This window comes from Empidonax traillii, unplaced genomic scaffold, assembly GCF_003031625.1.
Source record: "Empidonax traillii isolate 1590-97213 ecotype Southwest subspecies unplaced genomic scaffold, ASM303162v1 scaffold882:size376633, whole genome shotgun sequence".
In the NCBI taxonomy this organism is placed as follows: Eukaryota; Metazoa; Chordata; class Aves; order Passeriformes; family Tyrannidae; genus Empidonax; species Empidonax traillii.
The window spans coordinates 172,191-184,639 of NW_020956075.1; positions in this window are offsets into that span (position 1 = coordinate 172,191).

The following is a 12,449-nucleotide window of genomic DNA, read 5'->3' on the forward strand; positions in this document are numbered from 1 at the left end:
AGGGCTAGCATTGGAATTACTGGCGGGGACCATGTAAGGTGGTGTGTTCAACAACTGATACAGGTCAGGATGCCATTGGCTTTCTTGGCCACTTGGGCACACTCCTGGCTCATGTTCAGCCACTATTGACCAGCACCCCCAGGTCCTCTTCCCTGGGCAGCTTTCCAGCCACTCTTCCCCCAGCCTGGAGCTCTGCATGGGGTTGTTGTGACCCAAGTGCAGCACCTGGCACTTTGCCTTGTTGAACCTCATCCCGTTGGTCTCAGCCCATCTCTCCAGCCTGTCCAGGTCCCTTTGCAGAGGGATCCTCCTGCCCTCCAGCAGATCAACACTCCTGCCCAGATTGGTGTGATCTGCAAACTTACTGAGGGTACACTCGATCTCCTTGTCCAGATCATCGACAAAGATGTTAAACAGGAGTGACCCCAAAACTGAGCCCTGGGTAACACCACTGGTGACCAGCTGGATGTAACTTCATTCCTCATCGCTCTCTGGGCCCAGACAGGCAGCCAGTTTTTCACCCAGTGAACAGTGCACCCGTCCAAACCATAGGCAGCCAGTTTGTCCAGGAGAACACCAGGGGAAATGGTGCCAAAGGTTTTACTAAAGTCCAGGTAGACAGCATTCACAGCCTTTTCCTCATTCCCTAAGCATGTCACCTTGTCATAGAAGGACATCAGGTTATTCAAGCAGGACCTGCCTCTCACAAAGCCATTAGAGGAGTCACTGCCACCTCGAGACCCTATCTCAATTTAACTGATTCATCTTGGACATTTCTTTTTCGGTGGGTTACCTCAAGGGTGACTCTGTCCTGTTCATATGAGGCGTAGTCCTAACTGTGGTATGTACCAGTTAGCTTTGGCTCTGAGGTCATGGAAAGGTGGCAGTGTGGTGCCATCAACATCCCAAATGTCCTGTGGCTGGATAACATCTGGCCACTGTCAGATCACACAAGAACATGTGACACAACCTGGATATAACCTGAACATGCGCCTCAATGGCTGGGTACCCACATATTCCCCTGCTCCCATGTCCTGCCACTGTAAATACAGATAATCCCCAGCTCATGCTCAATCAGTCCTGCTGAAACCTCTTCATGGGCTTGAATTTAAGCTCTGCTTTATGACCAAGGGAGCACAATCCTTGCAAAGCCCCAGTAATCATAATACGTGGAGGCAGAATTGATACATGTGGGCTTTTTCTATCACTCAATTAAATGGTTAGTTTATGCAACATGCCGTCTTTTTGAATCAAAGCTGGGTCACTGTTAGGCTGAGGTAACATTAATTATTTTTCCGCTTGTCGGATCCCATGAAAAGGATGTGAAAATGGCCTGTTTATGAAAGAGTGCGGGCAAAGGCTGTGAGCTGATTATGTCAAACATATTCAAAGCTTCCTCTGCAAAAGGGATTGTGATCAACAAAGCATAGCCCACACCTGCACCCATTTCACAATGAAAGTTGTTGGGGCCATGAAGCTATTGGGGGAAAAGAGAGGTTGCATTAACCCTTTTGGGGATTGGGATCCTCCACTGCAGGATTTACATACACAGAGTTGCTTTTCTTATTCCCTCACGTGGATCCCAGGAACACAACCCCAGGAGCAAAACCAGTCTTTCCCACCTAACTTTTTTTCATGCACTGGCTTTTCTAAGCTGGATGGAACCATCACATTAATGTGTTTCCTCCTGCTCTTTGCTGAGCTCCAAGGGAAGCTGCAGAGAAGAGCTGTCTGTGCTGGAAGAGCAGGAAAGCAGTGCCAGATCAGACCCCAGTCCCAAAAGTTCTGTTCAGGGCAATTCTGGCACCCTCAGGGCAAGCGCCTATCGCTTCTGGAGTCAGGCCATCTCCTTAATAAAAAATGTATCTGCCTGGAAGGCAGGAAGAGAGAGAGGTTTGCTCTCAGAGAAAGCTGAACTGGATCCTAACTGCAGGGTGCTTCTCCCATTTTCCTGCAGCCCCATTGGATATGCTGAATAAGATGGTCTGGATTCAGCACTGAGCCTGACTGGAGCAGGAGGCTGGACCAGAGCTGTCCTGTGGTCCCTTCCAACCCAAAGTTCTTCCTTCTTTGATTTGGGTGGCAATGCTAAGGAAAACTGAGTTACAGTAAGTGTGACCTCCCCTGCCTGCCTGTGGTGAACCCTGTCCAGGTCACAGTGTCTCAAAAGGCAAAGCAGGAGTTTTCACACAGCATTTTCCTGCAGCACCTGAGGAGTTTTTCAGGAAAGAGTTCAACATTTGGCTTCTGTAAACAGAATCCCAATATATGCCCCCAAATCCTTTTTTGGAGCTCCTAGAAGGTCACAATCCGTGACACTCAATCTTGCCGCACAATCTGTGTGGGAATTTTCAGTTCCCCCATTAGCTTATACAGAGAAGCCTCCCACGAGCAGATGACCCTTATGACAAACCCCTTTGAAGCCATCTGAAGTCAACAAGCACACAAGACCAACTACAGCATAAAGAAGGTACTAAAACTTCAGATTTCTGTTCATTCCTCCTGTGGTTCAGGAGATTTTGCTGGCTCTTTCCTCTAAATCCTTTCTGATTCCTGTGCCGAGTCAGTATTGCCGTGTAGGAAGACCTGAGACAATCCCTTAATTCAGCAGAACTTCTACTGATTAATGTAAGAATTCTGCCTTAATAAGGATGCTATAGACTAATTTCATTTGTTCTAATTAATGCTCCTGAGGGAGATCTTGAAATGCCCTGCTAAGCATCACATAATAGAAAAGCAGATTAAGGAAAACCTCCACTTGACTCTTATCAAGGCTAAAGTTTTCCCTGAAGTTTTTCCCTGAGTCACTGCATGTCATGATGGCAAAGAAAATGTTCTTCTTGTAAGTATTAAAACACTTCCAGAATGATTTTTCCATGTGTGCTCATTTAAAATAATGTTGATATAGCTCTACCCTGAGTACAGAGCAAAAGTAATTACACAATAAACCTCTAAAACTCTGATGGTTTACTATCTCCAGTCTTTAAAGATGAAATGCTATAAAATAATGCACTGACTAAATGCTTTGACTGGGTTGCAGTCTTTGGTGGGGTTCTAGTTTTTATTCTGGGCCATGTTAAGTGGAAATGAGTAAGAAAGCAATACATTGCAAAGAGGTGTCAGTGACTCCAGGTAGGAAGGTGAGTAGGTAATTTTTCATTATCAAATGTTCTCAAAGATACTTTAACCTTGTTTGGAAACAAACAGTCAAACAAAACCTCCAAATACATAATGTAGCAACCCTCATAATTAGCATGGAGCAAGGAAAAGTGAGTTTGGTAAACAAAAACTCAGCTAAGAAACTATTCTTGATTAATGTGAACAGCAGTCATCAGAATAATTGTTTTCTTTCAAAAATAAGTCTTTTTTTCTGCTGATAATTTAAATCCCTTCCCTTAGGAGTTTAAAATAGCTTCAAACATTTAAAAGGAACAGAGGGTGAGAGCACTTTAGTTTAACAAATGCTACGAGCTCTTTTGAGGGCATAATGAAAGCCACACTATAAATGATGGAGAACAGTTACTATTTGCTTATAATTATATACAAATACATTAGATCTCTCAATAGTATTTGGGAGGGTTATTACACAAACCAGGCTATGACTTTCAGCTCAGTAGCTGGTTCAATCATGAATACAACTCTTCAGGAATCAGAATTTCCCACATGCAGGATATTCTCTCATTTCAATTATTCACTCCTAAAACTGGAACAAAGAGCCAAAATACCATCATTTTCTTGTAAACTACACCCTGCAAAATATCCAGAAATTGAAAGCGTCAGCATGTGGACATATTATTCCAAATCTTAGTGTTTTGATGCACTAAATGGTAATTCCAGCCACAATTTTTTATTTTGATATTTTTCCCCTAGGAAAAAAAAAAAAAAAAAGAAGAAACCTTTTTAAACTAATAATTACTCATGACAATTTTGTGGTGAGAAAATGGTGAGATAGGACTGAACCATGTCCTAAAGGGACTTAAATGTTTGTGGAAAAATGTAAACATGAACCCTGACTGAAGAAAAGTTTCTGCTTCCAGGATCTGGCATTTAAAAGCAATCCCCTCCTCTGGCTGACAGCAGCTGCTGATGCCAATGGCCCTGTTGGTCCTTGGCAGCCTCTGCAGCTTCTTTTCCTCTAGTCTCTCCTGCAGGTTGGACTTTGACAGCTCCAGACACTGATTGTGCTGGTGCTCTGTGGGCTGGTTTGGACACCACTGAAACGTTGCTAGCAAGGCTTCCTCAGCAGTCCCTGCTGCACCTGGAGACTCATTTATTTCCAAAGGTTATTTCTGGTCCTGGAGTACCTCCTGAGGTGCAGCTTGCTCAGGGGACAAATAGGTGAGGCTCATCTGATCACAGGTAGTTGTCTGCCCGGCCTGCTCCCCCATCTGAGCCAGCCCTGGGCTTCTCTGCTCATCAGGGGAGAGAAAGTGGATGTCTCAGAGCCTCTTTGATTCAACATCTGCATCTGACTGATGAAACAAGTCCTACTTTGCTTTGTTGACTGTGGAGGCATAAAGGTGGGGTGGGCAGCTCAGTAGCAGACATCTGCCACACAGACATCAGCTGGGTGAGGTGAGTCCTGCCTATCTATCCACAGCTGATTTGGCTGTTCTTCTTCCTTTCCCTTGGAAATGCACTGAAACACCAGACAGCCAGCAGTTCAGGTGCAGGAAAACTCTTCAGGCACTGTCCATCTCATTTACCCCCTGCAATAGCTGGGACATCAGCACTGTGAGCTTTTGCTCATCACTGTCTCTCTTCTTTCAGCGTGGAGCTGAAGTGAGGATTCAAACCCCGTAATAGCAAAAATACAGGAACTAAAGTATGTGCATAACTCCAGCTAAATTCTTTAGAGGCCCCCAATGGCATATCTTGTTGTGGTTTTGACATATATCCCCATGTGCATGTCACACCCTTGAGGAACCACAGGGACCTCTCACAGCCTGGCCTGGAAAGCCCAGTATTGCTCCAGGGGTGATGTCCACAAACCCTGTCCTTAGTCTGGGAGTGGGCAACTCTGACATTCTGGCACAAGTGCAAAGCAGGAATGAAGTCCCATGACCATCTTAGATTGTTTGGCAGCCAAGATAGCACCAACAGGTCAGAGGGAAGGAGAGGATGGACAATTATCTGTAACCTCTCTCTTCGTTACTGTTGGTGGTTTTTCACACCATGTGGTTTGTTTTGTTTGTGGGCTTTTTTGTTGGAGCTGAGTTCCAAACAGGTAGGGAAAAAAGTAAAAAAGTCAAAAAGAAACTGCTTGCTTATCTTTGTATTTTAGCCCAGAGGTGTAGCTTCTCCACCTATTTGTATTTCTCCTTTTTCCGTGATTTTCTCCAACGTCTCCAGTGGCAGATGGTAGTTTCTTTTCAAAGGAAATGCCAGCAGGACACTGAATGACTTTCCCTCTCCTCCAAGGGCTTGACTCATAATTACATGGGGAAAGATACATAGGAGATTATAAGAGGAATAGCAGGCAGCCAAAACCAAACTGATTTATGTGCAGTGTGTGACATATGGCAACATAAGACAAGATCTCTGGCTTATGGGCATTTTGGCAAGACACGAGGTGGATCCTATGGCAACGCCTCGTGTTTGCACAGCTCCCATTTTTGCTGCTCTGTCCTGTTTTCCCTTTCATCTGTCATCTACAGGCCTTCAGTGAGAGAGCCCCAATCTTCCTTGGCCAGTTTTGACTTGGGCATTCCTAATACACGTGCCCACAGCTGAGAGACACACTGCTTCAAGCTGTCCAAGGAATAAAACATCTCAAAGAACATCTTTATCCCATTTTCACAGACCGTAAATAAAGATAGTGATACCCCTTTTAGCTACCTCTAAAGGTAGTGTGAGGGCCACTTAGTGGGTTAAAACACCACGTGGTTGTTGGGTATTTTTCCTACTGTCAGGAAAAGTAAGAACATAAGAACAGCCAGTCTGGCTCAGATCACTCTACCTGGACCAATCCTCTGCCTCCAACAGGACCAAGAGCAGGAGTTTGAGGAAGGATTAGCAGGACAAAACAAGACCCTTGCCTTTACCTTTATACAGCCTTCACTTGACTGCCACTAAGCTGAAATAATAGTAAAGGATTGACTATTCCCCCACTTGCCTTTCCTTTCTTTTTCCCCAGTTCCCTGGAAATGAGTCACCACGTGAGACAGGGAAGGCAAGAGGCATCTGCTGTCAATGGGAAGAGCAGCTCTCAGTCAAAGGCAGTGGGACAAAGCTGCTTCCTACAACCAGGAAGGGAGTGGAAATTTCCATGGGGTTGGTGCTCCTGAGTCCCACCAATCTTGTCTGCAAACCCTCTACCTTTGATTCCAGGATCTCCTCACAATGGACTTTTTAATGCATCGTTCTGCCTTTGATGACTCCTGCCAGATTTTCCTTATCTGACTTAGGAAAGATCTAACAGGATCAGTTAGCTAGCTCCAGGGTAGGTTCTTTGAAAAGCAATGATTTAACAGGGCTTTCTTTTACCTCCTCTTGGGGTTCTCCAAACTTTCTGGTTTATCCAGCTCCCTGACATGCGGTGCTGCCCTCAGCGGTGCCTGAATGGGCTTGGTCGAGATGCTGGCACAGCCTGACCTGTGGCTGTAATTCCTCCCTCAGTGGGGGCCATGTGGATGCATCTCCTGGTTGTGGAGAGCATCTCCAAAGAGAGCCTAAAGACAGGAAGAAGCCACTTTGGAGAGTGTGAAGGTCCAAGCAGCTTGGAGTTAGCAAGAGGGTAAGCACTGAGTTAATCTGCACTAAAAGTGGCTGCCAGAAAGCTCTGGCTGTGCATGCATCTCCCCTTTTGGCCTCCTCACAGCCCTCTGTGAGGGTGGAGGGAGAAATGATTCCCACCCAGCTGGAGCTGAATGCCAATAAACACTGAAATGCTCAGCTGGCTTCAGTTGGCCCCGAAGCTGCACTGGGATGGAGAGGAGATCTGCAGCCATCTGAGGCCCCCACATTGATAAGGACAGCTGGGACCCTCCCAGGAGAATCAGAGGGACTCAGCAAACGTCAGGCAGCTGGGTCTCCTCCGTGGGGCACACCCAGAGGTCTGGCTGGAGGAGCTGTGATGTGAAACTGGTGGTTTGTGGCACTGTCAGAAGCAGAGTGGCTCATGAAGGGGTCGCATGCTTGAGCAGACCCGAGCAATTCACAGTCAGAGCTATCAAAGCAATGACCCAGCTCCCTTAACATGCTGTCTGAAATCGTGTTCAGAAACTATAACACAGAATTTTAATGCTCCATTGTATCGCTGCAGACAGGCCAACAATGATGTTTTACATTTTGCACGTCACCTTCCACACCAGAGAATCCCATTGGGAATGTCTGGAGTGAGCTCAGGGGACTTTGGAGGCTAATGGCATTATGTAAAATGTACATACAGGCACACAGCAGCTCAGTGAAGTATAATGCTGGTCTCCTTCCAAAGCTGGAAAAGTTTTAATGGGGGAGGATACAATTTCCCACAGTACGGACGCACGGAGGATTTTGGATTTACCAAATTTGCAGTCTGTGCCTAAGCTAGGGCTCTCACTGTAGCCCCATTAAATAGGGGAGAGTCAGAGACGTTCTGTCCACCCCAGTGAGACCTCTGACCTTCCTTGGGCTCCAGCTCTTCTCCTTTACCCTTTGAGGAGACCAAAGAAATTAGATGGCTGAAGGTGGGGAAGGTAAGTCCTGCTCACAAGTGCCCATACGCAGGTAGCACCGCCAAAATGCACCTCCACATTCACAGGAACTTCTACCCAGGGTATTCAAGATCTTCACTGCCTCTTTTTCCCCTCACCACCCACTGAGAGGTAGACAGTAGGATATTAACATATTTGAAAAATGTTAGTGCCAAAATTCTATTCAAGCACCTAATTCCCCTTAAAATCAATATATATTGGGATTTAAGTGCGTAATGCCCATTCCTGAGATGCTCAAGAGGTGTGTAAGAGGCCCATGACAGAGCAGAATAGGGATTCACAAGGATATTCTTCCCCTCAGCTCTGACCAGTCTGGTGTGGAGTTGGACAAGATCAGACAAGAGGTGAAAGAGCTGTGAAGTTCGGCACAAATCCAGTCTCTCATGCCCCATTTGCTGGGTTCATTGCTGTGAGGAGACAGGACAAGAGTTTTTAAGGTTTTCCAGTGTTTTAGGTGGTGTGGCAGAGCTGTCTGGCTCCAGGTTCATTGGCACAGAAGTCCTCAGGGATGGCACTGTTAGAGGAAAAATGGAAATTCATGAAAGCAGTGGGTTTTAGAGCATGGACTGGGAAACCAATAGGGTTCAATTATGCAAACAGAACTGCCCATTGGAAAATTTCAGTTACCCTTGGAAATGCCAGGTGTAAGTCTCAGGACACACGTGCAGCTGGTGTGTTTGTAACCACCTGGGGCCATGGAGGGCAGCTGAGGAACCCTGTGGTGCTGGTGGTGAGGGAGAAACCTCTCCTGTTCCAGGAGGTACTGTGGTGGTGGGCCTTTGTGAAAGGGACAGGAGGCTTTTCGTGTCCTCAGGCTGCTTCCAGACCTCCACCAATCTGGCACATCCATCTTCCCAAAGGAATCCTGCCTGGTGATTACTTCTCCTTGCTGTGGCAGTGCCCTGCGTTGCTCGTGGCTCCAAAGGGCTGGAGACCCAATGCCTGTTGTGCTCAGCATATCCAAAACGTGGCTTAACTTCCCTTCAGAGACCTACCTACAGTCTTGCTGAACAGCAGCCAGGGAGCTTCAAACGTGCCCAGAGAGGTCACAGAAAGACTGAGGTTGGAAGGGACCACTGGAGATCATCTAGTCCAACCTCCCATCCCCATCTACACCAGTGGAAGGTGATGGACAAGGCCACTGTTCATCTGCAAGAGGATGGGGAGACACTGCAGTGTCAGGATGACTGGAAAGCCCTTTATGGCAGGAGAGAGGAAAAGAAGGTGTGGGGAGATAGAGGGGGCTGTGGGAGCAGCACAAGGGCTTGCAGCAATGGGGCTGCCTTGTCTGCTGCTCACTGGGACGTTTGCCATTTGTCCAGATTAGAGCTGGAGATACAGCAGAGCTCTTTCTTCATTTTTTTTTTCTTGTTATTCAGACAGATAGAGCGTTTCTTTGGTTGCCATATACAATTCATTTCAGATCTGATGCCAGAGGATATTCGATATGAGATCTAAAACAGTGCTGTGTGTTAAGTTCATAATGCTGTCTGTGCCGGAACATGTTGCAAGACTTTGAATCTCACCGTGTGTTAGTGCCATCAGATACACCTCAGTGCAATCAAATGTAACACGCCCAGCTGAAGAAAAGATGTGACACCTTTGCTGTAAAGCTAACAGAAAACTAGCCAAAAGGGAACAAAACCCGATTTGGCAAAGCCTCAATCAGCTCAGAGGAAATGGCATTCACAGTGTGCAGGTACTCCCAGTGCCCAACGCAGAGGGTACAGGGAGAATTCTCAGGGCAGAAAGGGAAAGGAGGCTTTGGCAAAAAAGGTACAGTAGATAACATTGCTCCTGATCTTGCCTGAGATTCACCCTCTGCTCCGAGGCTGGGAACAGCTCTCCTGGATTCACCTGTCTGGATAAAGAGCCTCCTGCCTCCAGCTCTGCACTGCCTCCCTTCCTGCCCAGGCGGTTGTACTGCGATTCCCACTCTTTAAAACTTTTTCTCCGTATGATGTATCTGGGAAAGCTTACAGATAATGTGCTTCTAGTTAGGGAGGAGTGCTTGCTGTCGGATAGGAGAGCTAGTGTGCCTCCTATGCAGTCGTGACACCTGGAGCAAATGTAGCTAAGCTGGATTCCACATCTATGGCAATCAGTAAATTCTCAGTCACTTCACACGCTGGAACCCTAAGATGTTTCAAAATATGTGTAGTCATCTAAGTTTCTTCTCATACAGGTCCCCCGCTCTGTGTGTTTGGCTGTTGCCGGAGGGCAAAGCTTCCGTAAATTAAATATGGAAATCTACTCATGCAGAAATTGGGATATTCAGAATTCCCCAGGTCCAAATCAGTTACCTTCACCTTCTTTTCCAAACATGCTTTCATTTGGCTGTCCATCCCAGCACGGGATTTAGCAGATGCCCAGCAAAAAACCTCATGGTGTGTTGATGGAGCAGAGTGCCTTCAGCAGATTCTTGATTAGACACCAAGATAAGTGTCATGTATTAAAAGGTAATTGCTTTAGCATGGTTTCCTGTAATTTTAAGTGTGCACAAAATAGACTAGAAATTTTAGTACATATTTTAGTATATTTTTTCTGTTCATGCTCGGCATCTTACAAATTCAGTACACAGAACATGAAAATACAGAGGAGAGACTCTGAAACATGCCCAGTGAATGTGAGCACACAGCCAGTGTTCTGCAGTAGTTTGGTGTTCATATAGGTCCAGCACTCCCTGTCTTTCACTTACATGGGGAAGCCCATTGTCATTTTTCATAGCTGGCCCTATAAAATGACCTCAGGTGGTTGTGATGGTGTCACACCTGACTAGCCTGCAACATCCAACACTTTTCTAGGTGAACCACAGAATCATCTTGTCCAACAGGGTGGAGAATGGGATTTCTAACACCTGTTTTCACATTTAGGTGTTCAAGAGATTTGTCTTGCCATCAGTACGGACTTCTGTACCCAGACTGAGCATCAGCCTTGTCATGGTATCCCTTACCTTTGTATGGGAGTGATCTTGCAAAAGGACAGCTGTCACAGAAACTGGTGTTGAGAGGGATGGCCACAGGAAAGATGGGTGGTGTGAGATGAAAAATGTGCATGTCACTGCAAGTGAACAGATAGTTTGAGATCTTTTACTGCAAACCGTAGCTCCCCAAGTCCCACACCTGCCTTCCCAAACTTCAGCCATTTCTTTTTATCAGGCAAATGAGAGTTTACCTTTGTTTTTGTGATGGTTCACCATTTTGGGAGCTTTCACACCAAGAGCAATTTTGTGGTCAGAGCACTGGGCTAATAAGAGAAAATTAATTTGAAGTTGTGGCTTTGGAATAGATACCTGCATGCCTATGAGCCAGCTCCCCCCCCCAGAAAATGAACATATTAATACCTTCTAATTCCTATTGATTGTCTTCTGTGCTTATCCCTGAAGACATCTATCAGGATGGTCTTTGTGCAGAATCATTGCAAGGAGGACTCTGAGTTTGGTCAGCCCCTGTGGCCACTGCTCTGTCCTTTTCCTCCCTCTACACCAGCCCTCACAGCCCAGCAGATGGGTTCCTCTACAACGTGAGGATAAAAGTTGTGTGTTCCCTAAGACCAGGTCCAAAGGCCCTCCTGCGTCAGCATTTTGTTACTGGGAGACCAGTGTCTACAGCTGAAGCTTCTGCTGTGAGGCAGATCTTCTGACCAGCCAGCCCAGAAATATACTCCTCTTTCATTTGTTGGTTATTAAAATATGCTGGATTGCTAAAAATGGAAAGAGGTGTTCAGTGCTGGGCATGAGGAAGGGACAAGAGGTCAACCACTGTGATGACCAGGTGTATAGAGTGTGAAAGCCCCTACACAGAGAAGAGGAGGTTTCTTTCTGTACAGGACAGGATCTCGTGTGTATTCAATACACACAAAAGACAGTCAATAGCTGACCTTGAGAAATAAATAGCTTCCCTTCCTCAAAACTTCTCTGAGGCAGTAAATTGACTCTGCCTATAATTTTATTAAACACTGGTAGATGCTATTTCATATGCAACTTAACATGTGATGAAAGAGTTACTCTGCCAATCTTGTTCCTCACAGTTTTGCTAATGAATCAGCACAAAATGTGCATACAGAGTACAATGAAAATGAGCAGGAGGGGCAAAGTAAAATCCAAATGCAGGTAACAATTAACTGTGAGTGAAGAGCCATTATGGGCACCATCTAATGACTTACAGAGACCGCAGTCTATTCAATAACTAATTATTTCCCTCTTCAACTTCAGGTCTTTGCAGCTTTTACAAATAACAGAGTAATAAATCTCAACTCTAGGAGGTGGATTCTGAAGAGACTCACCTCTGTGTCTCTCCTGTCTATCTTCTGGAGGAAGCTCTAATTACAAGTCTGAATTCAGGCACAGAGGAATGAGCCAATGCATTTCAGAACTCAGCCCTGGATTTTGGCAGCTGGAAGATCTTTGGGTGAAATCATCACCTCCTTCAAAAATAAATAGGCTTGGATACTCTTCGGGATGAGGTTCAATGGCTCAGCTGAGCAGCAGAGACACGCTGGGAAGGATTCAGCACCACAGACCATTCCAAAGTCAAAGCAATCGGCTTCAGGAGGACCCTCCTGGATCATTAGCACAGCAGGCTGCAGAAAAGACTGAGCTTGGAGCAGAAGACTGGTATTAGCTCACCCAAAGAGTGACTTTGGGTTCACACCCAGGTTTTCAGATGGATCTGCTCTGCCTTCCATACAGGGGATGATGTGTCAAGCAGTAGTCATGGAGTCTCACCATGGATCAAGGATCAAGTGCGAGGGACC